Genomic DNA, 27407 nt, shown 5'->3' on the forward strand with positions numbered 1-27407 from the left:
TGGGAAAAACAATCAGTATTAAGATCTATATTTTCTAATGATTGACCTTGAGCTTTGTTAATGGTGATTGCAAATACTAATCGAATTGGGAATTGCAATCTTTTAAATTGAAAAAGCAGATCCGTTGGAATCATGGAAATGCGAGGAATAAGAACAGCCTCACCCTCATAAGGCCCTGTCAAGATTGTGGCCTCTATTAGGTTTTCCATTGTTTTTTTATGGCAAGTCGCGTGCCATTGCAAAGCTTTGGTGGGTTGATATTTCTTAAAAGTATTATTGGTACGCCTATTTTTAGTTGTAGCACGTGTGGTGGAAACCCTGAAGGATCTATGGAATTTAAAAATTCATATGGATAATTAACCGCTTCATTGGGTTCCAAAACTGTGTCGACTGACTTGTAAAGGACTGCCTGGTCTCGAATCTTGGTCAAAACAATATTGTTGATTTCGTGGACGTCTATATTTTTGGGTGCGAGAATCGCTCTTTCACTTAGCCATTTATTATTTTTATAATTTTTTAGAATATTCGGAAATACTTTTTCAGTCAATTCATTTTTGGACGTCACTAAATTACAGAAATCAGCAGGTAGTTGTACACATCCTGAAATTGAGTCTACTGTTTGACCAGACTCATCGTTTTGCAATCGGACACGCATATTTGTAGTTAATTTTAATATTTTTACGTGTGCCCATAAATTAGAATTTTTTAGGCAAGCATTCATTTCGTCTGCAGGAGTTAAACTACGTAAAAATTGCGAATATACAACATTCTTGGCTTTCCCATTGTCTCTGCATATACAAAGCCGTATGTACTAATAATGACATCATATGCAAACGCTCTTTTTACAAACAAACAAACATGCATACACACAACTCGTTTTTATATAGATAGATAGATAGATAGATACAATACAAATTAACTGCGTAAAACTTGCGAATATACAACATTCTTCGCTGTCCAATTGTCTCTGCATATAAATAGATTGTCAGGTTTACCGACCCTCGAACATGCAACGTACAATTGTCCATGGGAAAAACAATCAGTATTAAGATCTATACCACATTTTTCTAATGATTGACCTTGAGCTTTGTTAATGGTGATTGCAAATGCTAATCGAATTGGGAATTGCAATCTTTTAAATTGAAAAGGCAGATCCGTTGGAATCATAGGAATGCGAGGAATAAGAACAGCCTCACCCTCAAAAGGCCCTGTCAAGATTCTGGCCTCTATTAGGTTTTCCATTGTTTTTTTTACGGCAAGTCGAGTGCCATTGCAAAGCTTTGGTGGGTTTATATTTCTTAAAATTATTATTGGTACGCCTATTTTTAGTTGTAGCACGTGTGGTGGAAACCCTGAAAGATCTATGGAATTTAAAATTCAGATGGATAATTAACCGCTTCATTTGGTTCCAAAACTGTGTCGACTGACTTGTAAAGGACTGCCTGGTCTCGAATCTTGGTCAAAACAATATTGTTGATTTCGTGGACGTCTATATTTTTGGGTGCAAGAATCGCTCTTTCACTTAGCCATTTATTATTTTTATAATTTTTTAGAATATTCGGAAATACTTTTTCAATCAATTCATTTTTGGACGTCACTAAATTACAGAAATCAGCAGGTAGTTTTATACGTCCTGAAATTGAGTCTACTGGGAGCTTTCCGTTTCCAATAGTCAGCAATTGATCTGAAAATGTTTGACCAGAGTCATCGTTTTTCAATCGGACACGCATATTTGTAGTTAATTTTAATATTTTTACGTGTGCCCATAATTAGAATTTTTCAGGCAAGCATTCATTCGTCTTCAATGGCTCTGGTGGTGCAGCCAATAGAGGAGGTTTAACTTTTCCTGAGGCGCAACACATTCCCATTGTTTCACCATTGAATTTCAAGGCCTTGCAATAGGGACAAATTTTAACATTGTCCCGATTTGAACACATCTACTCAAGCTATAATCATCGACTGGGTTGTACCTGAATGCCAGGCGATAACTTTCAGGTTGCTCTGATTCCTCGGCACGCTTTCTTTTCTTACTTTCTCTATCAGCAGCAAGCCTGATTTCTTGCTGTTCTTGTGATTCCTCGGCACGCTTTCTTTTCTTACTTTCTCTATCAGCAGCAAGCCTGATTTCTTGCTGTTCTTGTAATTCCTCGGCACGCCTTCTTTTTTCACTTTCTCTTTTAGCAGCAAGTCTGCTTCCGCGTTGCTCTGGTAGTTCCTCGGCACGCTTTCTGTTCTTTCTTTCTCTATCAGCCTCAAGCCTGTTTCCTTGCTGTTCTTTTGATTCCTCGGCACGCTTTCTGTTCTTTCTTTCTCTATCAGCCTCAAGCCTGTTTCCTTGCTGTTCTTTTGATTCCTCGGCACGCTTTCTGTTCTTTCTTTCTCTATCAGCCTCAAGCCTGTTTCCTTGCTGTTCTTTTGATTCCTCGGCACGCTTTCTGTTCTTTCTTTCTCTATCAGCCTCAAGCCTGTTTCCTTGCTGTTCTTTTGATTCCTCGGCACGCTTTCTTTTCTGACTTTCTCTATCAGCAGCAAGTTTTTTGGCATAGACTCTTTGAGCATCTTCATCGGCTTTTGCCATGGTAAGTTCATCAGTCATTGTAAACTTAAACATTAATAGATTTCTACGTGAACATGTGTCTTAAATATCTTGAATGACATCACCGTCAAAGCAAAAATGACGACAACTAATTTCATGACGTCAGTCAACACAGAAACATGACGTCACCTGATCCACAGACAGACACACAGACAGACAACTTATTTTTATATATCTACTAGCTGTTGGGGTGGCGCTTCGCGCCACCCCAACACCTAGTTGGTGGGGGCGCTTCGCGCCCCCCCCAAGCCCCCCCGCGCGCGTAAGTCGTTACGCGCCATCTTAGTAACGCGCCATTGTAGTTGTGTCCCTATGTCCCACCTGTGAATATAGATATATATATATATATATATATATATATATATATATATATATATATATATATATATATATATATATATATATATATATATATATATATATATATATATATATATATATATATATATATATGTTTTTAACTACGTAAAACTTGCGAATATACAACATTCTTTGCTGTCCCATTGTCTGTGCATATAAATAGATTGTCAGGCTTACCGACTCTTGAACATGCAACATATAATGGTCCATGGGAAAACAATCCGTATTCAGATCTATACCTCATGATTCTAATGATTGCCCTTGAGCTTTGTTGATGGTGATTGCTAATCGACCATTCCCTGAGTCGCCATCGTCATTTATATATCCCCCTGTGCCCCCCGGCGTCCCCATTGTAGTTGTGTCCCTGTGTCCCGGTCGTCATTTATATTCCCTGTGTCCCGGTCGTCTTTTGTATCCCGGTGTCCCGGTCTGTATATACATTCGTTTTTTAGTTTTGTTTTTTTCCTTTATTTTTTTCCTTTTTTCTTTTTTTTCTTTTTTAGTTTATTTAGATTTTTAGATTTCTTAGTTTTTTTATTAGTTTTTAGTTTTTTTGTAGTTTTTACCATTTTTTAGTTTTTTTAGTTTTTTTTTTACTTATGTCCTGGTCGTCATTTATACTCCCTGTGTCCCGGTCGTTATTTGTGTCTCGGTGCTTTGTTGATTGCTAATTTATATTATATTTATATTTATATTTTTTATATTTATTAATATTTTTTTAGTTTTCTTTTTCTCTTATTTTTCAGTTTTTTCCTTTTTTTTAGTTTTTTCTTTTTAGTTTTTAGTTTTTTTTTGTTTTTTACCTTTTTTTAGTTTTTTTAGTTTTTTTAGTTTTTTAGCTTTTTTAGTTTTTTATTAGTTTTAGTTTTTTTTTAGTTTTTGCCTTTTTTTAGTTTTTCAGTTTTTTTTAGTTTTTAGTTTTTTACCTTTTTTTTAGTTTTTTTTAGTTTTTTAGCCTTTTTGGTTTTTTTTCTTTTTAGTTTTTTTGTAGTTTTTACCTTTTTTAGTTTTTTTTCTTCTTTTGTATTAGTGTGAAATAATTCAGACGTCATATGCGGACAAACACGACGTCACTCGACAGACAGACAGACAGACATAACCCACAAACAACTTATTTTTATATATATTTATTCATATTTTTTTAGTTTTCTTTTTCTCTTTTATTTTTCAGTTTTTTCCTTTTTTTTAGTTTTTTTCTTTTTTAGTTTTTAGTTTTTTTTTAGTTTTTTTACCTTTTTTTAGTTTTTTTTAGTTTTTTTAGTTTTTTAGCTTTTTTAGTTTTTTTATTAGTTTTATTTTTTTTGTAGTTTTTGCCTTTTTTTTATTTTTTTCAGTTTTTTTTTTAGTTATTAGATTTTCACCTTTTTTTTAGTTTTTTTTAGTTTTTTAGCTTTTTTAGTTTTTTTCTTTTTAGTTTTTTTTGTAGTTTTTACCTTTTTTAGTTTTTTTCTTCTTTTGTATTAGTGTGAAATAATTCAGACGTCATATGCGAACAAACATGACGTCACCTGATCCATAGATCCACACACAGACAACTTATTTTTATATATATATCTATATATATAAAAATAAGTTGTCTGTGTGTGGATCTGTGGATGGATCAGGTGACGTCATGTTTGTCCGCATATGACGTCTGAATTATTTCACACTAATACAAAATAAGAAAAAAAACTAAAAAAGGTAAAAACTACAAAAAAAACTAAAAAAGCTAAAAAAACTAAAAAAACTAAAAAAAGGTAAAAAACTAAAACTAAAAAAAACTGAAAAAACTAAAAAAAGGCAAAAACTACAAAAAAAAAACTAAAAACTAATAAAAAAACTAAAAAATCTAAAAAACTAAAAAAACTAAAAAAACTAAAAAAAGGTAAAAAACTAAAAAAAAACTAAAAACTAAAAAAGAAAAAAACTAAAAAAAGGAAAAGACTGAAAAATAAAAAAGAAAAAGAAAACTAAAAAAATATGAATAAAAATACAAAAAAATAAAAAAGATAAAAACTACAAAAAAACTAAAAAGAAAAAACGAAAAAAAACTAAAAAAGCTAAAAAAATAAAAGAAGCAAAAATCTAAAGAAGTTAAAAACTACAAAAAAAAAGAAAACAAAATAAAAAAATCAAAAAAGCTTAAAAACTAAAAAAACTAAAAAAAACTAAAAAAGGTAAAAAACTAAAAAAAAACTAAAAAAAGGAAAAAACCATAAAATAAACTAAAAACTAATAAAAAAAATAAAAAAAGCTAAAAAACTAAAAAAAACTAAAAAAAAACTAAAAAAGGTAAAAACTAAAAGAACTAAAAAACAAAAAAAACTAAAAAAAGGAAAAAACTGAAAATAAAGGAGAAAAAGAAAACTAAAAAAATATAAATAAAAATAAAAAAAACTAAAAAGATAAAAACTTCAAAAAAAAACTAAAAAGAAAAAAGAAAAAAACTAAAGAACCTAAAAAAAGGTAAAAACCAATAAAAAAACTAAAAACAAAAAAAGGGAAAAAATTAAAAATTTATTTCATCATAAGTTTTCAACTGACGAAATTACAGACCGGGACATCGGGACACAAATGACGACCGGGACACCGGCACATAGGGAATATGAATGACGACACTCAAAGAGAAAGCGACCGGGACAAAAGGAATGTTCGATTAGCAATCAACAAAGCACCGGGACACAAATGACGACCGGGACACAGGGAGTATAAATGACGACCAGGATATAAGTAAAAAAAAACTAAAAAAACTAAAAAAAGGTAAAAACTACAAAAAAAACTAAAAAGAAAAAAAAAATAAAAACTAATAAAAAAACTAAAAAATCTAAAATCTAAATAAACTAAAAAAGAAAAAAAATAAAAAAGGAAAAAAATAAAGGAGAAAAACAAAACTAAAAAACGAATGTATATACAGACCGGGACACCGGGATACAAATGACGACCGGGACACAGGGAATATAAATGACGATCGGGACACAGGGACACAACTACAACGGGGACGCCGGGGGGCACAGGGGGATATAAATGACGACCGAGACACCGGACACATGGAATATAAATGACGCCCGGGACACTCAAAGAGAAATCACAGACTGGGACACCGGGACACAAATGACGACCTGGACACAGGGACAAAACTACAAAGGGGATGCCGGGGGGCACAAGGGGATATATAAATGACGATGGCGACACAGGGAATGGTAGATTAGCAATCACCATCAACAAAGCTCAAGGGCAATCATTAGAATCATGAGGTATAGATCTGAATACGGATTGTTTTCCCATTGACCATTATATGTTGCATTTTCAAGAGTCGGTAAACAATCTATTTATATGCACAGACAATGGGACAGCAAAGAATGTTGTATATTCGCAAGTTTTACGTAGTTAAAAACATATATATATATATATATATATATATATATATATATATATATATATATATATATCTATATTCACAGGTGGGACATAGGGACACAACTACAATGGCGCGTAACTAATATGGCCCGTAACGACTTACGCGCGCGGGGGGGCTTGGGGGGGGCGCGAAGCGCCCCCACCAACTAGGTGTTGGGGTGGCGCGAAGCGCTACCCCAACAGCTAGTAGATATATATAAAAAAAAGTTGTCTGTGTGTGGATCTGTGGATCTGTGGATCAGGTGACGTCACCTGAAAAAACTGGATCAGGTGACGTCAAAACTGAAAAAACTAAAAAAAGGCAAAAACTACAAAAAAAACTAAAAACTAATAAAAAAAATAAAAAAGCTAAAAAACTAAAAAAACTAAAAAAAGGCAAAAACTACAAAAAAAACTAAAAACTAATAAAAAAGCTAAAAAACTAAAAAAACTAAAAAAGGCAAAAACTACAAAAAAACTAAAAACTAATAAAAAAAATAAAAAAGCAAAAAAACTAAAAAAACTAAAAAAAGGTAAAAAACTAAAAAACTAAAAACTAAAAAAAACTAAAAAAAAAGCAAAAAACTGAAAAATAAGCTAAAATAAAGGTAAAAACCAATAAAAAACTAAAAAAAAACTGAAAAAACTAAAAAAAGGCAAAAACTACAAAAAAACTAAAAACTAATAAAAAAAGTAAAAAAGCTAAAAAAACTAAAAAACTAAAAAACTAAAAAAAGGTAAAAAACTAAAAAAATAAAAAATAAAAAAAAACTAAAAAAAAGGAAAAAACTGAAAAATAAGCTAAAATAAAGGTAAAAACCAATAAAAAACTAAAAAGAAAAAAAGGAAAAAACTAAAAAAAATTTTCATCTAAAAAACTAAAAAAAGCTAAAAAAGGTAAAAACTAAAAGAACTAAAAAAGAAAAAAATAAATGACGACACTCAAAGAGAAAGCGACCAGGACAAAAGGAATGTTCGATTAGCAATCAACAAAGCACCGGGACACAGGGAGTATAAATGACGACCAGGACATAAGTAAAAAAAAAACTAACAAAACTAAAAAGAAGGTAAAAACTACAAAAAAACTAAAAAGAAAAAAACTAAAAAAAGCAAAAACTACAAAAAAAACTAAAAACTAATAAAAAAGCTAAAAAACTAAAAACAATAAAAAAAGGCAAAAACTACAAAAAAAACTAAAAACTAATAAAAAAAATAAAAAAGCTAAAAAACTAAAAAAACTAAAAAAGGTAAAAAACTAAAAAAAACTAAAAACTAAAAAAAAACTAAAAAGAAGGAAAAAACTGAAAAATAAGCTAAAATAAAGGTAAAAACCAATAAAAAACTAAAAAAAAACTGAAAAAACTAAAAAAAGGCAAAAACTACAAAAAAAACTAAAAACTAATAAAAAAAGTAAAAAAGCTAAAAAACTAAAACAAATAAAAAAACTAAAAAAAGGTAAGAAACTAAAAAAAATAAAAAATAAAAAAAAACTAAAAAAAGGAAAAAACTGAAAAATAAGCTAAAATAAAGGTAAAAACCTATAAAAAACTAAAAAGAAAAAAAGGAAAAAACTAAAAAAAATTTTCATCTAAAAAACTAAAAAAACTAAAAAAGGTAAAAACTAAAAGAACTAAAAAAGAAAAAATAAATGACGACACTCAAAGAGAAAGCGACCAGGACAAAAGGAATGTTCGACTAGCAATCAACAAAGCACCTGGACACAGGGAGTATAAATGACGACCAGGACATAAGTAAAAAAAAAAAACTAACAAAACTAAAAAGAAGGTAAAAACTACAAAAAAAACTAAAAAGAAAAAAAAAACTAAAAACTAATAAAAAAACTAAAAAATCTAAAAATCTAAATAAACTAAAAAGAAAAAAAGGAAAAAAATAAAGGAGAAAAACAAAACTAAAAAACGAATGTATATACAGACCGGGACACCGGGATACAAATGAGGACCGGGACACAGGGAATATAAATGACGACCGGGACACAGGGACACAACTACAACGGGGACACCGGGGGAAACAGGGGGATATAAAGGACGACTGGGACACCGGGACAGGGAATGGTCGATTAGCAATCACCATCAACAAAGCTCAAGGGCAATCATTAGAATCATGAGGTATAGATCTGAATACAGATTGTTTTCCCATGGACCATTATATGTTGCATGTTCAAGAGTCGGTAAACCTGACAATCTATTTATATGCAAAGACAATGGGACAGCAAAGAATGTTGTATATTCGCAAGTTTTACGTAGTTAAAACCATATATATATATATATATATATATATATATATATATATATATATATATATATATATATATATATATATATCTATCTATATTCACAGGTGGGACATAGGGACACAACTACAATGGCGCGTAACTATTATGGCGCGTAACGACTTACGCGCGCGGGGGGGGCTTGGGGGGGCACGAAGCGCCCCCACCAACTAGGTGTTGGGGTGGCGCGAAGCGCCACCCCAACAGCTAGTATAGATATAAAAACGAGTTGTGTGAATGCATGTTTGTTTGTTTGTAAAAAGAGCGTTTGCCTATGACGTCATTATTAGTACATAAGGCTTTGATATGCACAGACAATGGGAAAGCCAAGAATGTTGTATATTCGCAAGTTTTACGTAGTTTGAAACACATATATAAATCTATCTATATTCACAGGTGGGACACAGAGACACAACTGCAATGGCACGTAACTAATAATTCGCGTAACGACTTACGTGCACGGAGGGGCTTGGGGGGGCGCGAAGCGCCCCACCATGGACAATTGTACGTTGCATGTTCGAGGGTCGGTAAACCTGACAATCTATTTATATGCAGCGACAATTGGACAGCGAAGAATGTTGTATATTCGCAAGTTTTACGCAATTAATTTGTATTGTATCTATCTATCTATCTATCTATGTAAAAACGAGTTGTGTGTATGCATGTTTGTTTGTTTGTAAAAAAAGCGTTTGTATATGACGTCATTGTTAGTACATACGGCTCTGTATATGCACAGACAATGGGAAAGCCAAGAATGTTGTATATTCGCAATTTTTACGTAGTTTGAAACACATATATAAATCTATCTATATTCACAGGTGGGACACAGGGACACAACTACAATGGCGGGTAACTAATATGGCGCGTAACGACTTACGCGCACGGGGGGGGGCTTGGGGTGGTGCGAAGTGCCACCCCAACAGCTAGTTTTTATATATATATATATAGATATAGTTTCTTCTTTAGTTTTTTCTTTTTAGTTACCCAAAAACAAACAAACATGCATACATACAACTTATTTTTGTATATATAGATATAGTTTCTTCTTTAGTTTTTTCTTTTTTAGTTTTTCTTTATGATAGTTTTGTAGCTTTTTCAGTTTTTTAATTTTTTTCTCTTTTTAGTGTTTTACCTTTTTTATTTTTTTCCTTTTTTTAGTTTTTTTCTTTTTTGGTTTTTTCTTTTTTTAGCTTTTTCTGCTTTTCTTAAGTTTTTTACCTTTTTTTATTTTTTTTTATTTTAGTTTTTTTTTTGTTATATTCTGTTTTTATTTGTTTTTTTGTTTTTTTTGTTTATTAGCTTTTTTTTTTAGCTTTTTTAGTGTTTTTAGTTTTCTTTCTTTTTAGCTTATTTTAATTTTTTACTTTTTTTCCTTTTTTTTAGTTTTTTTTTCTTCTTTATTTTTCAGACGTCATATGCGGACAAACAAACACACATATGCGGACAAGCTTACAACTTATTTTTATATATATATACATGACATATTCTCTAAGGCCAACCTGACTTTCATACATAATGATAATAGAAGGTAATATGCTTACCTAAGCTATGGATGTCAGGTTATTGATGTCAATCACCTGACATCCATAGCTTAGGTAAGCTTATTACCTTCAATCATCATTATATATACATCACGTCATAATGCTCAATGTCGTTATGACGTCAGTCTACCAACAGCTTCATGACGTCATAATGTTCAATCCTTATAATGACGTCAGTCGACAAAAACAGTCGATAGTTGACAAACATGACGTCAATACACAAACAACTTATCTATCTATCTATACATATATATATATATATATATAAATAAGTTGTTTGTTTGTGTGTCTGTCGACTGAGGTCATTCTAAGGATTGAGCTGTATGTCGTCATGAAGTAAGTGGTCATCATGTTTGTTATGACGATGCTTAGTATATGACGTCATTATAAGTATTAAGAAGGTCGTTCACAGAGAAATTTTTAATTGTAAAATGACTGAAGAACCTACAATGGCAACAGCCGAGGAAGCTGCTCAAAGAGTCTATGCCAAAAGACTTGCGGCTGATAGAGAAAGTATTAAAAGAAAGCGTGCCGAGGAACCAACCAAAACAACAGTGTGAAAACAGGCTTGCGTCTCAAAGAGAAATCACCAAAAGAAAGAATGCCGAGGAATCACAACAACAGCGTGAAATTAGGCTTGCGTCTCAAAGGGAAATCACCAAAAGAAAGCGTGCCGAAGAATCACAAGAGCAACCTGAAAATTTTCGCATGGAATTCAGGTACAGCCCAGACGATGATTATAGCTTGAGTAGATGTGTTCAAATCGGGACTATGACTAAAACTTGTCCCTATTGCAAGGGCTTGAAATTTAATGGTGAAACAATGGGAATGTGTTGTGCCTCAGGAAAAGTTAAAATTCCTTTACTGGCTGCACCACCAGAGTCATTGAAAACTTTGCTTACTGGAACTACGTCAAAATTTAAGCGTTTTTTATCACAGATCAGAAATATAACTCCTGTTTCCAAATGACGTCGTTTGGTGCCCAAATCGAAAATCCAGATCAATTTATGCCTACTTTCAAAGTAAAAGGGCAAATTCAAGGGCAAATGATTCTCAGGCGAGAATCATAAATTTTTACAACTGTACTTGATCAGTGATAGAAATTCTGAATTGAATGCACGTTGCGAAATTTCTCCCGACGTTGAAAGGACAATCGTTTCCCAACTGCAACATCTTTTCCACGAAAATAATAATTTAGTGCGTCTGTTCAAAACAGCCATCGATTTGATGTCTACTGATACGCATAAAATGGTGCCCCCACCAATTAGGTGTTGGGGTGGCGTGAGCCGCCTTCCCAACAGCTAGTCTTCTATAATAACTGAAGTGTAGTTATAAATTTCTGATGTAAAATCAAAAGTCATATCTGATGTCTCTAACCGTTTTCGATGGAGTATATCTTCGGACATTTTCGATTTATATTTTTTCCATAACTCTGTAGGAGCTGAAGGAGAGCAAGTTGTTAGTATGATTCCAAACAATGCACGAATTTGACTTGGAGTTGACGTTTTGCACGCGTCATTGATGCAGTTATCCCAGTGTTGGTCATTCTCCAATAAATTCAGAGCTTGGCATGCACTACGGTAAGTGTCATGTATAGCACCGTTTACAGTTCTCAAATACTCAAATGACGTTGGACCGGGTACATTCACAAAAAGCAGGCGTAGAAAGAAGCATTCATGTTGATTGGGGTGAACAGTGTAGAGTCTTCATATCGTGGTATCTTTGAAGATGGTAGGTTGGCCGTCGACTGACTTACTCTTTTTTCGACGTTCAAATACTTTATTTTTAGTATTCCACGTGTAATACGAAGGCACTTCAGTATACAGCATTTTTTTTTAAAGAATCATTTTTGCATAGCGAAAAGAAAGCAGTTAACGTTGTATCCGGTGGATTCAGGGCTCTTTGTTGGACGTTGGAATCCGAAAAATAAACACTTTGACCATTCTGTAAATGTACCGCTAAGTGAACAACAGCTGGATTACGTTCATGTATCGAAAATGAAAGATTTGGCCAAACAGCTTCATTACTGCTTGTGTATCTTCCAGCCTGATACTGTACGGTTTCGTCGATATCACTGATTTCGGACTGCAAGCCAAAACTGCCATGTCACTGCCTTTGTTGACGTATTTAAATATGTATTTGATTATATTTTAAAATGCCGTCAATTGTTTTACCAATACATCGTTAATATGTATGCAAAAATTGAATCAGAATGTTTGCTATTTATCCGTCTGAATCAGACCAAGCTCCGCTCTGAATACATTCATTTGCGAGATGCAGTTGTAAATGACGGTAATACCAAAAACGTTGGAAGATTAACGATTTTACTTTCGTCATATGCTGGCAGTCCCCGTCATATGCATGAATATGCTCAAGATGCTATTGCGTATGTTCGTCTCTATGGTCGTCCAGATTTATTTATTACATTTACTTGTAATCAATCTTGGGACAAGATAGAGCAGCTTTTACCTCAAGGACAATCGACAGTTCATAGACATGACATTACTGCCCGTGTCTTCCGGCAAAAGTTGAAATCACTGATAAACTACATAGTAAAACTTCAAGTGTTTGGGTCAGTGCGATGCTGGATGTACTAAGTGGAATGGCAAAAACGAGGATTGCCACACGCACAAATACTAATATACATTATAAATTACTACATTATAAAATTACTTCTAATGAAATTGATGATTTGATTTCCGCTGAAATACCTGATGAAAATGTCGATAAGGGGTTATATGATATTGTTGTAAAAGATATGATACATGGACCTTGCGGTGCACTGAACGAAAATTCACCATGCATGGCCAAAGGAAGGTGCACAAAGCAATATCCTCGACTTTTAGTACTCAACACAATTACTGGCAATGATGGTTACCCACAATATAGAAGAAGATTTACTGAAGATGGCGGTAAAACAGCAATAATAAAGAAGCGTAACGGTACCACCATCGAAGTAGATAACCAGTGGGTTGTTCCATATTCCCCTTTATTATCAAAAACATTTGATGCACACATAAACGTTGAATACTGTATCTCCGTAAAGGCAATCAAATACATATGTAAATACGTCAACAAAGGCAGTGACATGGCAGTTTTTGGCTTGCAGTCCGAAATCAGTGATATCGACGAAACCGTACAGTATCAGGCTGGAAGATACACAAGCAGTAATGAAGCTGTTTGGCCAAATCTTTCATTTTCGATACATGAACGTAATCCAGCTGTTGTTCACTTAGCGGTACATTTACAGAATGGTCAAAGTTTTATTTTTCGGATTCCAACGTCCAACAAAGAGCCCTGAATCCACCGGATACAACGTTAACTGCTTTCTTTTCGCTATGCAAAAATGATTCTTTAAAAAAAAATGCTGTATACTGAAGTGCCTTCGTATTACACGTGGAATACTAAAAATAAAGTATTTGAACGTCGAAAAAAGAGTAAGTCAGTCGACGGCCAACCTACCATCTTCAAAGATACCACGATATGAAGACTCTACACTGTTCACCCCAATCAACATGAATGCTTCTTTCTACGCCTGCTTTTTGTGAATGTACCCGGTCCGACGTCCTTTGAGTATTTGAGAACTGTAAACGGTGCTATACATGACACTTACCGTAGTGCGTGCCAAGCTCTGAATTTATTGGAGAATGACCAACACTGGGATAACTGCATCAATGACGCGTGCAAAACGTCAACTCCAAGTCAAATTCGTGCATTGTTTGGAATCATACTAACAACTTGCTCTCCTTCAGCTCCTACAGAGTTATGGAAAAAATATAAATCGAAAATGTCCGAAGATATACTCCATCGAAAACGGTTAGAGACATCAGATATGACTTTTGATTTTACATCAGAAATTTATAACTACACTTCAGTTATTATAGAAGACTAGCTGTTGGGAAGGCGGCTCACGCCACCCCAACACCTAATTGGTGGGGGCACCATTTTATGCGTATCAGTAGGCATCAAATCGATGGCTGTTTTGAACAGACGCACTAAATTATTATTTTCATGGAAAAGATGTTGCAGTTGGGAAACGATTGTCCTTTCAATGTCGGGAGAAATTTCGCAACGTGCATTCAATTCAGAATTTCTATCACTGATCAAGTACAGTTGTAAAAATTTATGATTCTCGCCTGAGAATCATTTGCCCTTGAATTTGCCCTTTTACTTTGAAAGTAGGCATAAATTGATCTGGATTTTCGATTTGGGCACCAAACGACGTCATTTGGAAACATGAGTTTTATTTTCTGATCTGTGATAAAAAACGCTTAAATTTTGACGTAGTTCCAGTAAGCAAAGTTTTCAATGACTCTGGTGGTGCAGCCAGTAAAGGAATTTTAATTTTTCCTGAGGCACAACACATTCCCATTGTTTCACCATTAAATTTTAAGCCCTTGCAATAGGGGCAAGTTTTAGTCATAGTCCCGATTTGAACACATCTACTCAAGCTATAATCATCGTCTGGGCTGTACCTGAATGCCAGGCGAAAATTTTCAGGTTGCTCTTGTGATTCCTCGGCACGCTTTCTTTTGGTGATTTCCCTTTGAGACGCAAGCCTAATTTCACGCTGTTGTTGTGATTCCTCGGCATTCTTTCTTTTGGTGATTTCTCTTTGAGACGCAAGCCTGTTTTCACACTGTTGTTGTGGTTGGTTCCTCGGCACGCTTTCTTTTAATACTTTCTCTATCAGCCGCAAGTCTTTTGGCATAGACTCTTTGAGCAGCTTCCTCGGCTGTTGCCATTGTAGGTTCTTCAGTCATTTTACAATTAAAAATTTCTCTGTGAACGACCTTCTTAAATACTTATAATGACGTCATATACTAAGCATCGTCATAACAAACATGATGACCACTTACTTCATGACGACATACAAATCAATCCTGTTTGGAATCATACTAACAACTTGCTTTCCTCCAGCTCCTACAGAGTTATGGGAAAAATATAAATCGAAAATGTCCGAAGATATACTCCATAGAAAACGGTTAGAGACGTCAGATATGACTTTTGATTTTACATCAGAAATTTATAACTACACTTTAGTTATTATAGAAGATTTATGCGTATGTATGGCAAACAAACCTCTTCAGAATTTGGGAATGCCTTCACCTAATCGTACCGCTGCTGTTTCGACATGTGTAGAATTGGGTCGTGAACAAATTTACAGTACGAGTGATCTATTGTCGCATGTACAAAATAACATTTCCAAGTTAACGTCGGAACAAAAAGACATTTATGATACGATAATGCATCGTGTTTATAACAAAGTTTGGAGAAATTTTCTTTTTGGATGCGCCAGGAGGTACTGGTAAAATGTTTGTGATAAAACTGATTTTGGCATCAATTCGATCAAAAAATGATATAGTGTTTGCAATTGCGTCGTCCGGAATAGCCGCAACGTTGCTGCCTGGAGAATGGAAGAACTGCTCATTCCGCTTTGAAATTGCCTCTGAATTTGCATTCTACATAAACTCCCACTCGCCATATTTCCAAATCATCTGGGATGGGTAAAGTATTGAAGCAATGCAAACTTATTATTTGGGACGAGTGCACAATGGCACACAAAAAACCGCTCGAGGCTCTGGATCAATGTTTGAAAGATTTGCGAGGGAATTCGATACCCTTTGGCAGCACATTAATATTGCTTGCGGGAGATTTCAGGCAGACATTACCTATAATACCTAGATCAGCCCCTGCAGACGAAATGAATGCTTGCCTGAAAAATTCTAATTTATGGGCACACGTAAAGCCATTAAAATTAACTACAAATATGGCGTGTCCGATTGCAAAATGATGTCTCTGGTAAAACATTTTCAGTTCAATTGCTGGCAATTGGAAACGGAAAGCTCCCAGTAGACTCAATTTCAGGACGTTTGCAACTACCTGCTGAATTCTGTAATTTAGTGACGTCCAAAAATGAATTGATTGAAAAAGTATTTCCAAATATTCTAAACATTTATAGAAATAATAAATGCCTAAGTGAAAGAACGATTTTTGCACCCAAAAATATAGACCTCCACGAAATCAACAATATTGTTTTGACCAAGATTCGAGACCACGCAGTGCTTTACAAGTCAGTCGACACATTTTTGGAACCAAATGAGGCGGTTAATTATCCATGTGAATTTTTAAATTCCGTGGATCTTTCAGGGTTTCCACCACACGTGCTAAAACTAAAAATAGGCGTACCAATAATATTGTTACGTACCTTAAACCCACCAAAGCTTTGCAATGGCACGCGACTTGCTGTAAAAAAAACAATTGAAAAAGTAATAGAGGCAACAATCTTGACAGGGCCTTTTGAGGGTGAGGCTGTTTTTATTCCTCGCATTCCCATGATTCCAATGGATCTGCCTTTTCAATTTAAAAGATTGAAATTCCCAATTCGATTAGCATTTGCAATCACCATCAACAAAGCTCAAGGCCAATCATTAGAAAAATGTGGTATAGATCTTAATAACGATTGTTTTACCATGGACAATTGTATGTTGCATGTTCTAGGGTCGGTAAACCTGACAATCTATTCATATGCAGCGACAATTGGACAGCGAAGAATGTTGTATATTCGCAAGTTTTACTCAGTTAATTTGTATTGTATCTATCTATCTATCTATCTATATAAAAACGAGTTGTGTGTATGCATGTTTGTTTGTTTGTAAAAAGAGCGTTTGCATATGACGTGATTATAAGTACATCAGGCTTTGTATATGCACAGACAATGATTCCAAACAATGCACGAATTTGACTTGGAATTGACCTTTCGCACGCGTCATTGATGCAGTTATCCCAGTGTTGGTCATTCTCCAATAAATTCAGAGCTTGGCATGCACTACGGTAAGTGTCATGTATAGCATCGTTAACAGTTCTCAAATACTCAAAGGACGTCGAGCCGGGTACATTCACCAATAGCAGGCGTAGAAAGAAGCATTCATTTTAATTGGGGTGAAGGGTGTAGAGTCTTCCTATCGTGGTATCTTTGAAGATGGTAGGTTGGCCGTCGACTGACTTACCCTGTTTTCGACGTTCAAATACTTTATTTTTAGTATTCCACGTGTAATACGAAGACACTTCAGTATACAGCAGTTTTTTTGCAAAAGAATCATTTTTGCATAGCGAAAAGAAAGCAGTTAACGTTGTATCCGGTGGATTCAGGGCTCTTTGTTGCGCGTTAGATTCCGAAAAATAAACACGCTGACCACTCTGTAAATGTACCGCTAAGTTAACAACAGCTGGACTACGTTCATGTATCGGAAATGAAAGAATTCGCCAAACAGCTTCATTACTGCTTATGTATCTTCCAGCCTGATATTGTACGATTTCGTCCATATCATTGATTTCGGATTTCAAGCCAAAAACTGCCATGTCACTGCCTTTGTTGACGTATTTACATATGTATTTGATTGCCTTTACGGAGATACAGTATTCAACGTTTATGTGTGCATTAAATGTTTTTGATAATAAAGGGGAATATGGAACAACCCACTGGTTATCTACTTCGATGGTGGTACCGTTACGCTTCTTTATTATTGCTGTTTTACCGCCATCTTCAGTAAATCTTCTTCTATATTGTGGGTAACCATCATTGCCAGTAATTGTGTTGGGTACTAAAAGTCGAGGATATTGCTTTGTGCACCTTCCTTTGGCCATGCATGGTGAATTTTCGTTCAGTGCACCGCAAGGTCCATGTATCATATCTTTTACAACAATATCATATAACCCCTTATCGACATTTTCATCAGGTATTTCAGCGGAAATCAAATCATCAATTTAACTAGAAGTAATTTTATAATGTAGCCAGATTAGTATTTGTGCGTGTGGCAATCCTCGTTTTTGCCATTCCACTTAGTACATCCAGCATCGCACTGACCCAAACACTTGAAGTTTTACTATGTAGTTTATCAGTGATTTCAACTTTTGCCGGAAGACACGGGCAGTAATGTCATGTCTATGAACCGTCGATTGTCCTTGAGGTAAAAGCTGCTCTATCTTGTCCCAAGATTGATTACAAGTAAATGTAATAAATAAATCTGGACGACCATAGAGACGAACATACGCAATAGCATCTTGAGCATATTCATGCATATGACGGAGACTGCCAGCATATGACGAAAGTAAAATCGTTAATCTTCCAACGTTTGTGGTATTACCGTCATTTACAACTGCATCTCGCAAATGAATGTATTCAGAGCGGAGCTTGGTCTGATTCAGACGGATAAATAGCAAACATTCTGATTCAATTTTTGCATACTTATTAACGATGTATTGGTAAAACAATTGACGGCATTTTAAAATATAATTGTCTTCATCCTGCCAAATCATTAGTCTATAGGAATAATAATACATTGCGCTGCATTTCTTATTCATTTCTTTGTTAGTGGCTGGATTTATTAATTTAATATTAAAGTGATAGCCGTCGGCTCCATCCCAAAAAATGATAGGATATTGTAGGGCATCGTAGCATCGATGAGTTTCAGCAATTCTTACCAACTGAGCGTTTCGCTTATGAAGAATAATAGGTGAATGGAGTTCGTCCGGAATAATGTTCCAGGTTCTAGGTTCGAGAGGTTTCAGGTTCGAATCTGAATACAAAAGAAGAAAAAAAAAACAAAAAAGGTAAAAACTACAAAAAAAAACTAAAAAGAAAATAAACTAAAAAAATAAAAACAAAAATAAGCAAACTACAGAAGGTAAAAACTACAAAAAAAACTAAAAAGAAAAAAGATGAAACCAAAAAAGCATATATAGTATATATATATATATATATATATATATATATATATATATATATATATATATATATATATATATATATATATATATATATATATATATATATATATATATACTAGCTGTTGGGGTGGCGCTTCGCGCCACCCCAACACCTAGTTGGTGGGGGCGCTTCGCGCACCCCCCAAGACCCCCGCGCGCGTAAGTCGTTACGCGCCATAATAGTTACGCGCCATTGTAGTTGTGTCCCTATGTCCCACCTGTGAATATAGATAGATATATATATATATATATATATATATATATATATATATATATATATATATATATATATATATATATATATATATATATATATATATATATGGTTTTAACTACGTAAAACTTGCGAATATACAACATTCTTTGCTGTCCCATTGTCTTTGCATATAAATAGATTGTCAGGTTTACCGACTCTTGAACATGCAACATATAATGGTCCATGGGAAAACAATCTGTATTCAGATCTATACCTCATGATTCTAATGATTGCCCTTGAGCTTTGTTGATGGTGATTGCTAATCGACCATTCCCTGTCCCGGTGTCCCGGTCGTCATTTACATCCCCCTGTTTCCCCCGGTGTCCCCGTTGTAGTTGTGTCCCTGTGTCCCGGTCGTCATTTATATTCCCTGTGTCCCGGTCGTCATTTGTATCCCGGTGTCCCGGTCTGTATATACATTCGTTTTTTAGTTTTGTTTTTCTCCTTTATTTTTTTCCTTTTTTTTTCTTTTTTAGCTTATTTAGATTTTTAGTTTTTTTAGTTTTTTTATTAGTTTTTAGTTTTTTTTTCTTTTTAGTTTTTTTGTCCCGGTCGTCATTTATATCCCCCTGTTTCCCCCGGTGTCCCCGTTGTAGTTGTGTCCCTGTGTCCCGGTCGTCATTTATATTCCCTGTGTCCCGGTCGTCATTTGTATCCCGGTGTACCGGTCTGTATATACATTCGTTTTTTAGTTTTGTTTTTCTCCTTTATTTTTTTCCTTTTTTTTTCTTTTTTAGTTTATTTAGATTTTTAGTTTTTTTAGTTTTTTTATTAGTTTTTAGTTTTTTTTTCTTTTTAGTTTTTTTGTAGTTTTTACCTTCTTTTTAGTTTTGTTAATTTTTTTTTTTACTTATGTCCTGGTCGTCATTTATACTCCCTGTGTCCCGGTGCTTTGTTGATTGCTAATCGAACATTCCTTTTGTCCTGGTCGCTTTCTCTTTGAGTGTCGTCATTTATTTTTTTCTTTTTTAGTTCTTTTAGTTTTTACCTTTTTTATTTTTTTTTATTTTTTTAGATGAAAATTTTTTTTAGTTTTTTCCTTTTTTTCTTTTTAGTTTTTTATTGGTTTTTACCTTTATGTTAGCTTATTTTTCAGTTTTTTCCTTTTTTTTTAGTTTTTTTTTATTTTTTAGTTTTTTTAATTTTTTACCTTTTTTTAGTTTTTTTAGTTTTTTTAGTTTTTTTAGTTTTTTAGCTTTTTTTACTTTTTTTATTAGTTTTTAGTTTTTGTAGTTTTTGCCTTTTTTTAGTTTTTTCAGTTTTTTTTTTAGTTTTTTATTGGTTTTTACCTTTATTTTAGCTTATTTTTCAGTTTTTTCCTTTTTTTTAGTTTTTTTTAGTTTTAGTTTTTTTAGTTTTTTACCTTTTTTTTAGTTTTTTTAGTTTTTTTAGTTTTTTAGCTTTTTTATTTTTTTTATTAGTTTTTAGTTTTTTTGTACTTTTTGCCTTTTTTTTAGTTTTTTTAGTTTTTTAGCTTTTTTAATAGTTTTTAGTTTTTTTTGTAGTTTTTGCCTTTTTTAGTTTTTTTAGTTTTTTAGCTTTTTTATTTTTTTTATTAGTTTTTAGTTTTTTTTGTAGTTTTTGCCTTTTTTTAGTTTTTTCAGTTTTATTTTTTTCTTTTTTAGTTCTTTTAGTTTTTACCTTTTTTAGTTTTTTTTAGTTTTTTAGATGAAAATTTTTTTTAGTTTTTTCCTTTTTTTTCTTTTTAGTTTTTTATTGGTTTTTACCTTTATTTTAGCTTATTTTTCAGTTTTTTCCTTTTTTTTAGTTTTTTTTTATTTTTATTTTTTTTTAGTTTTTTACCTTTTTTTAGTTTTTTTAGTTTTTTTAGTTTTTTAGCTTTTTTACTTTTTTTTTATTAGTTTTTAGTTTTTTTTTGTAGTTTTTGCCTTTTTTTAGTTTTTTCAGTTTTTTTTTTTAGTTTTTTATTGGTTTTTACCTTTAATTTAGCTTATTTTTCAGTTTTTTCCTTTTTTTTAGTTTTTTTTAGTTTTTAGTTTTTTTTAGTTTTTTTACCTTTTTTTAGTTTTTTTAGTTTTTTTAGTTTTTTAGCTTTTTTATTTTTTTTATTAGTTTTTAGTTTTTTTTGTAGTTTTTGCCTTTTTTTAGTTTTTTTAGTTTTTTAGCTTTTTTATTAGTTTTTAGTTTTTTTTGTAGTTTTTGCCTTTTTTTAGTTTTTTTAGTTTTTTAGCTTTTTTATTTTTTTTATTAGTTTTTAGTTTTTTTTGTAGTTTTTGCCTTTTTTTAGTTTTTTCAGTTTTGACGTCACCTGATCCAGTTTTTTCAGGTGACGTCACCTGATCCATCCACAGACAGACAGACAACTTATTTTTATATATATAGATATCTATATATATAAAAATAAGTTGTCTGTGGATGGATGGATGGATGGATGTGTGGATGGATGTGTCAGGTGACGTCACCTGAAAAAACTGGATTAGGTGACGTCCAAAACTGAAAAAACTAAAAAAAGGCAAAAAACTACAAAAAAAACTAAAAAACTAATAAAAAAATAAAAAAGCTAAAAAACTAAAAAAACTATAAAGGTAAAAACCAATAAAAAACTAAAAAAAAACTGAAAAAACTAAAAAAAGGCAAAAACTACAAAAAAAAACTAAAAACTAATAAAAAAAGTAAAAAAGCTAAAAAACTAAAAAAACTAAAAAAACTAAAAAAAGGTAAAAAACTAAAAAAAATAAAAAATAAAAAAAAACTAAAAAAAAGGAAAAAACTGAAAAATAAGCTAAAATAAAGGTAAAAACCAATAAAAAACTAAAAAAAAAAAGGAAAAAACTAATAAATGACGACACTCAAAGAGAAAGCGACCAGGACAAAAAACTAAAAAAAAAGGCAAAAACTACAAAAAAAACTAAAAACTAATAAAAAAAATAAAAAAGCTAAAAAACTAAAAAAACTAAAAAAAGGTAAAAAACTAAAAAAACTAAAAACTAAAAAAAAAACTAAAAAAGGTAAAAACTAAAAGAACTAAAAAAGAAAAAAATAAATGACGACACTCAAAGAGAAAGCGACCAGGACAAAAGGAATGTTCGATTAGCAATCAACAAAGCACCGGGACACAGGGAGTATAAATGACGACCAGGACACAAGTAAAAAAAAAAATTAACAAAACTAAAAAGAAGGTAAAAACTACAAAAAAACTAAAAAGAAAAAAAAACTAAAAACTAATAAAAAAACTAAAAAATCTAAAAATCTAAATAAACTAAAAAAGAAAAAAAAAGGAAAAAAATAAAGGAGAAAAACAAAACTAAAAAACGAATGTATATACAGACCGGTACACCGGGATACAAATGACGACCGGGACACAGGGAATATAAATAACGACCGGGACACAGGGACACAACTACAACGGGGACACCGGGGGAAACAGGGGGATATAAATGACGACCGGGACAAAAAAACTAAAAAGAAATAAAAACTAAAAACTAATAAAAAAACTAAAAAATCTAAAAATCTAAATAAGCTAAAAAAGAAAAAAAAAAGGAAAAAAATAAAGGAGAAAAACAAAACTAAAAAACGAATGTATATACAGACCGGGGACACCGGGATACAAATGATGACCGGGACCCGGGACACAGGGAATATAAATGACGACCGGGACACAGGGACACAACTACAACGGGGACACCGGGGGAAACAGGGGGATAACCTGACAATCTATTTATATGCAAAGACAATGGGACAGCAAAGAATGTTGTATATTCGCAAGTTTTACGTAGTTAAAACCATATATATATATATATATCTATATTCACAGGTGGGACATAGGGACACAACTACAATGGCGCGTAACTATTATGGCGCGTAACGACTTACGCGCGCGGGGGGGCTTGGGGGGGGCGCGAAGCGCCCCCACCAACTAGGTGTTGGGGTGGCGCGAAGCGCCACCCCAACAGCTAGTATATATATATATGTACTAGCTGTTGGGGTGGCGCTTCGCGCCACCCCAACACCTAGTTGGTGGGGGCGCTTCGCGCCCCCCCCCAAGCCCCCCCGCGCGCGTAAGTCGTTACGCGCCATAATAGTTACGCGCCATTGTAGTTGTGTCCCTATGTCCCACCTGTGAATATAGATAGATATATATATTATATATATATATATATATATATATATATATATATATATATATATATATATATACTAGCTGTTGGGGTGGCGCTTCGCGCCACCCCAACACCTAGTTGGTGGGGGCGCTTCGCGCCCCCCCCAAGCCCCCCCGCGCGCGTAAGTCGTTACGCGCCATAATAGTTACGCGCCATTGTAGTTGTGTCCCTATGTCCCACCTGTGAATATAGATATATATATATATATATATGGTTTTAACTACGTAAAACTTGCGAATATACAACATTCTTTGCTGTCCCATTGTCTTTGCATATAAATAGATTGTCAGGTTATCCCCCTGTTTCCCCCGGTGTCCCCGTTGTAGTTGTGTCTTTGTGTCCCGGTCGTCATTTATATTCCCTGTGTCCCGCGTCCCGGTCATCATTTGTATCCCGGTGTCCCGGTCTGTATATACATTCGTTTTTTAGTTTTGTTTTTCTCCTTTATTTTTTTCCTTTTTTTTTCTTTTTTAGCTTATTTAGATTTTTAGATTTTTTAGTTTTTTTTATTAGTTTTTAGTTTTTATTTCTTTTTAGTTTTTTTGTCCCGGTCGTCATTTATATCCCCCTGTTTCCCCCGGTGTCCCCGTTGTAGTTGTGTCCCTGTGTCCCGGTCGTTATTTATATTCCCTGTGTCCCGGTCGTCATTTGTATCCCGGTGTACCGGTCTGTATATACATTCGTTTTTTAGTTTTGTTTTTCTCCTTTATTTTTTTCCTTTTTTTTTTCTTTTTTAGTTTATTTAGATTTTTAGATTTTTTAGTTTTTTTATTAGTTTTTAGTTTTTTTTTCTTTTTAGTTTTTTTGTAGTTTTTACCTTCTTTTTAGTTTTGTTAATTTTTTTTTTTACTTGTGTCCTGGTCGTCATTTATACTCCCTGTGTCCCGGTGCTTTGTTGATTGCTAATCGAACATTCCTTTTGTCCTGGTCGCTTTCTCTTTGAGTGTCGTCATTTATTTTTTTCTTTTTTAGTTCTTTTAGTTTTTACCTTTTTTAGTTTTTTTTTAGTTTTTAGTTTTTTTAGTTTTTTACCTTTTTTAGTTTTTTTAGTTTTTTAGCTTTTTTATTTTTTTTTATTAGTTTTTAGTTTTTTTGTAGTTTTGCCTTTTTTTTTAGTTTTTTGTCCTGGTCGCTTTCTCTTTGAGTGTCGTCATTTATTAGTTTTTTTCCTTTTTTTTTTTAGTTTTTTATTGGTTTTTACCTTTATTTTAGCTTATTTTTCAGTTTTTTTCCTTTTTTTTTAGTTTTTTTTTATTTTTTATTTTTTTTAGTTTTTTCAGTTTTTTTTTTAGTTTTTTATTGGTTTTTACCTTTATAGTTTTTTTAGTTTTTTAGCTTTTTTATTTTTTTTATTAGTTTTTAGTTTTTTTTTTGTAGTTTTTGCCTTTTTTTAGTTTTTTCAGTTTTGACGTCACCTAATCCAGTTTTTTCAGGTGACGTCACCTGACACATCCATCCACACATCCATCCACACATCCACAGACAGACAACTTATTTTTATATATATAGATATATATATATATATGGTTTTAACTACGTAAAACTTGCGAATATACAACATTCTTTGCTGTCCATTGTCTTTGCATATAAATAGATTGTCAGATTTACCGACTCTTGAACATGCAACATATAATGGTCCATGGGAAAACAATCTGTATTCAGATCTATACCTCATGATTCTAATGATTGCCCTTGAGCTTTGTTGATGGTGATTGCTAATCGACCATTCCCTGTCCCTGGTGTCCCGGTCGTCATTTACATCCCCCTGTTTTCCCCCGGTGTCCCCGTTGTAGTTGTGTCCCTGTGTCCCGGTCGTCATTTATATTCCCTGTGTCCCGGTCGTCATTTGTATCCCGGTGTCCCGGTCTGTATATACATTCGTTTTTTAGTTTTGTTTTTCTCCTTTATTTTTTTTCCTTTTTTTTTTCTTTTTTAGCTTATTTAGATTTTTAGATTTTTTAGTTTTTTTATTAGTTTTTAGTTTTTTTTTCTTTTTAGTTTTTTTGTCCCGGTCGTCATTTATATCCCCCTGTTTCCCCCCGGTGTCCCCGTTGTAGTTGTGTCCCTGTGTCCCGGTCGTCATTTATATTCCCTGTGTCCCGGTCGTCATTTGTATCCCGGTGTCCCGGTCTGTATATACATTCGTTTTTTAGTTTTGTTTTTCTCCTTTATTTTTTTCCTTTTTTTGTCTTTTTTAGCTTATTTAGATTTTTAGTTTTTTTAGTTTTTTTTGTAGTTTTTAGTTTTTTTTTCTTTTTAGTTTTTTTGTCCCGGTCGTCATTTATATCCCCCTGTTTCCCCCGGTGTCCCCGTTGTAGTTGTGTCCCTGTGTCCCGGTCGTCATTTATATTCCCTGTGTCCCGGTCGTCATTTGTATCCCGGTGTACCGGTCTGTATATACATTCGTTTTTTAGTTTTGTTTTTCTCCTTTATTTTTTTCCTTTTTTTTTCTTTTTTAGTTTATTTAGATTTTTAGATTTTTTAGTTTTTTTATTAGTTTTTAGTTTTTTTTCTTTTTAGTTTTCTTGTAGTTTTTAACTTCTTTTTAGTTTTGTTAATTTTTTTTTTACTTATGTCCTGGTCGTCATTTATACTCCCTGTGTCCCGGTGCTTTGTTGATTGCTAATCGAACATTCCTTTTGTCCTGGTCGCTTTCTCTTTGAGTGTCGTCATTTATTTTTTTCTTTTTTAGTTCTTTTAGTTTTTACCTTTTTTAGTTTTTTTTAGTTTTTTAGATGAAAATTTTTTTTAGTTTTTTTCCTTTTTTTCTTTTTAGTTTTTTATTGGTTTTTACCTTTTATGTTAGCTTATTTTTCAGTTTTTTCCTTTTTTTTTAGTTTTTTTTTATTTTTTATTTTTTTTTTAGTTTTTTACCTTTTTTTAGTTTTTTTAGTTTTTTTAGTTTTTTTAGTTTTTTAGCTTTTTTACTTTTTTTATTAGTTTTTATTTTTTTTGTAGTTTTTGCCTTTTTTTAGTTTTTTTCAGTTTTTTTTTTTTAGTTTTTTATTGGTTTTTACCTTTATTTTAGCTTATTTTTCAGTTTTTTTTCCTTTTTTTTTAGTTTTTTTTTAGTTTTTAGTTTTTTTAGTTTTTTACCTTTTTTTAGTTTTTTTAGTTTTTTAGTTTTTTAGCTTTTTTATTTTTTTTTATTAGTTTTTAGTTTTTTTTTGTAGTTTTTGCCTTTTTTTAGTTTTTTTAGTTTTTTAGCTTTTTATTAGTTTTTAGTTTTTTTTGTAGTTTTTGCCTTTTTTTAGTTTTTTTAGTTTTTTAGCTTTTTTATTTTTTTTATTAGTTTTTAGTTTTTTTGTAGTTTTTGCCTTTTTTTAGTTTTTTCAGTTTTGACGTCACCTGATCCAGTTTTTTCAGGTGACGTCACCTGATCCACGATCCACAGATCCACAGACAACTTATTTTTATATATATAGATAGTTTTTTTTTTTACTTATGTCCTGGTCGTCATTTATACTCCCTGTGTCCCGGTGCTTTGTTGATTGCTAATCGAACATTCCTTTTGTCCTGGTCGCTTTCTCTTTGAGTTTCGTCATTTATTTTTTTCTTTTTTAGTTCTTTTAGTTTTTACCTTTTTTAGTTTTTTTTAGTTTTTTAGATGAAAATTTTTTTTAGTTTTTTTCCTTTTTTTCTTTTTAGTTTTTTATTGGTTTTTACCTTTATTTTAGCTTATTTTTCAGTTTTTTTCCTTTTTTTTAGTTTTTTTTATTTTTTTATTTTTTTTAGTTTTTTACCTTTTTTTAGTTTTTTTAGTTTTTTTAGTTTTTTAGCTTTTTTTACTTTTTTTATTAGTTTTTAGTTTTTTTTTGTAGTTTTTGCCTTTTTTTTAGTTTTTTCAGTTTTTTTTTTAGTTTTTTATTGGTTTTTTACCTTTATTTTAGCTTATTTTTCAGTTTTTTTCCTTTTTTTTTAATTTTTTTTAGTTTTTAGTTTTTTTCGTTGTTTACCTTTTTTTTAGTTTTTTTAGTTTTTTTAGTTTTTTAGCTTTTTTATTTTTTTTTATTAGTTTTTAGTTTTTTTTGTAGTTTTTGCCTTTTTTTAGTTTTTTTAGTTTTTTAGCTTTTTTATTTTTTTATTAGTTTTTAGTTTT

The 27407-nt window shown here is 32.3% G+C and overlaps 1 long non-coding RNA gene across 1 annotated transcript; it reads left to right on the forward strand.

Moving 5' to 3' along the window:
* Positions 1 to 6590: 6590 nt before the first annotated feature.
* On the forward strand, positions 6591 to 8388 carry LOC136043123 (uncharacterized). Its single transcript, XR_010621555.1, has 2 exons — positions 6591 to 7398; positions 8117 to 8388. It is a non-coding gene; the product is annotated as an uncharacterized LOC136043123 (long non-coding RNA).
* Positions 8389 to 27407: the final 19019 nt, after the last annotated feature.

The sequence above is a fragment of the Artemia franciscana genome, unplaced genomic scaffold (assembly GCF_032884065.1).
Source record: "Artemia franciscana unplaced genomic scaffold, ASM3288406v1 Scaffold_3087, whole genome shotgun sequence".
NCBI lineage: Eukaryota > Metazoa > Arthropoda > Branchiopoda > Anostraca > Artemiidae > Artemia > Artemia franciscana.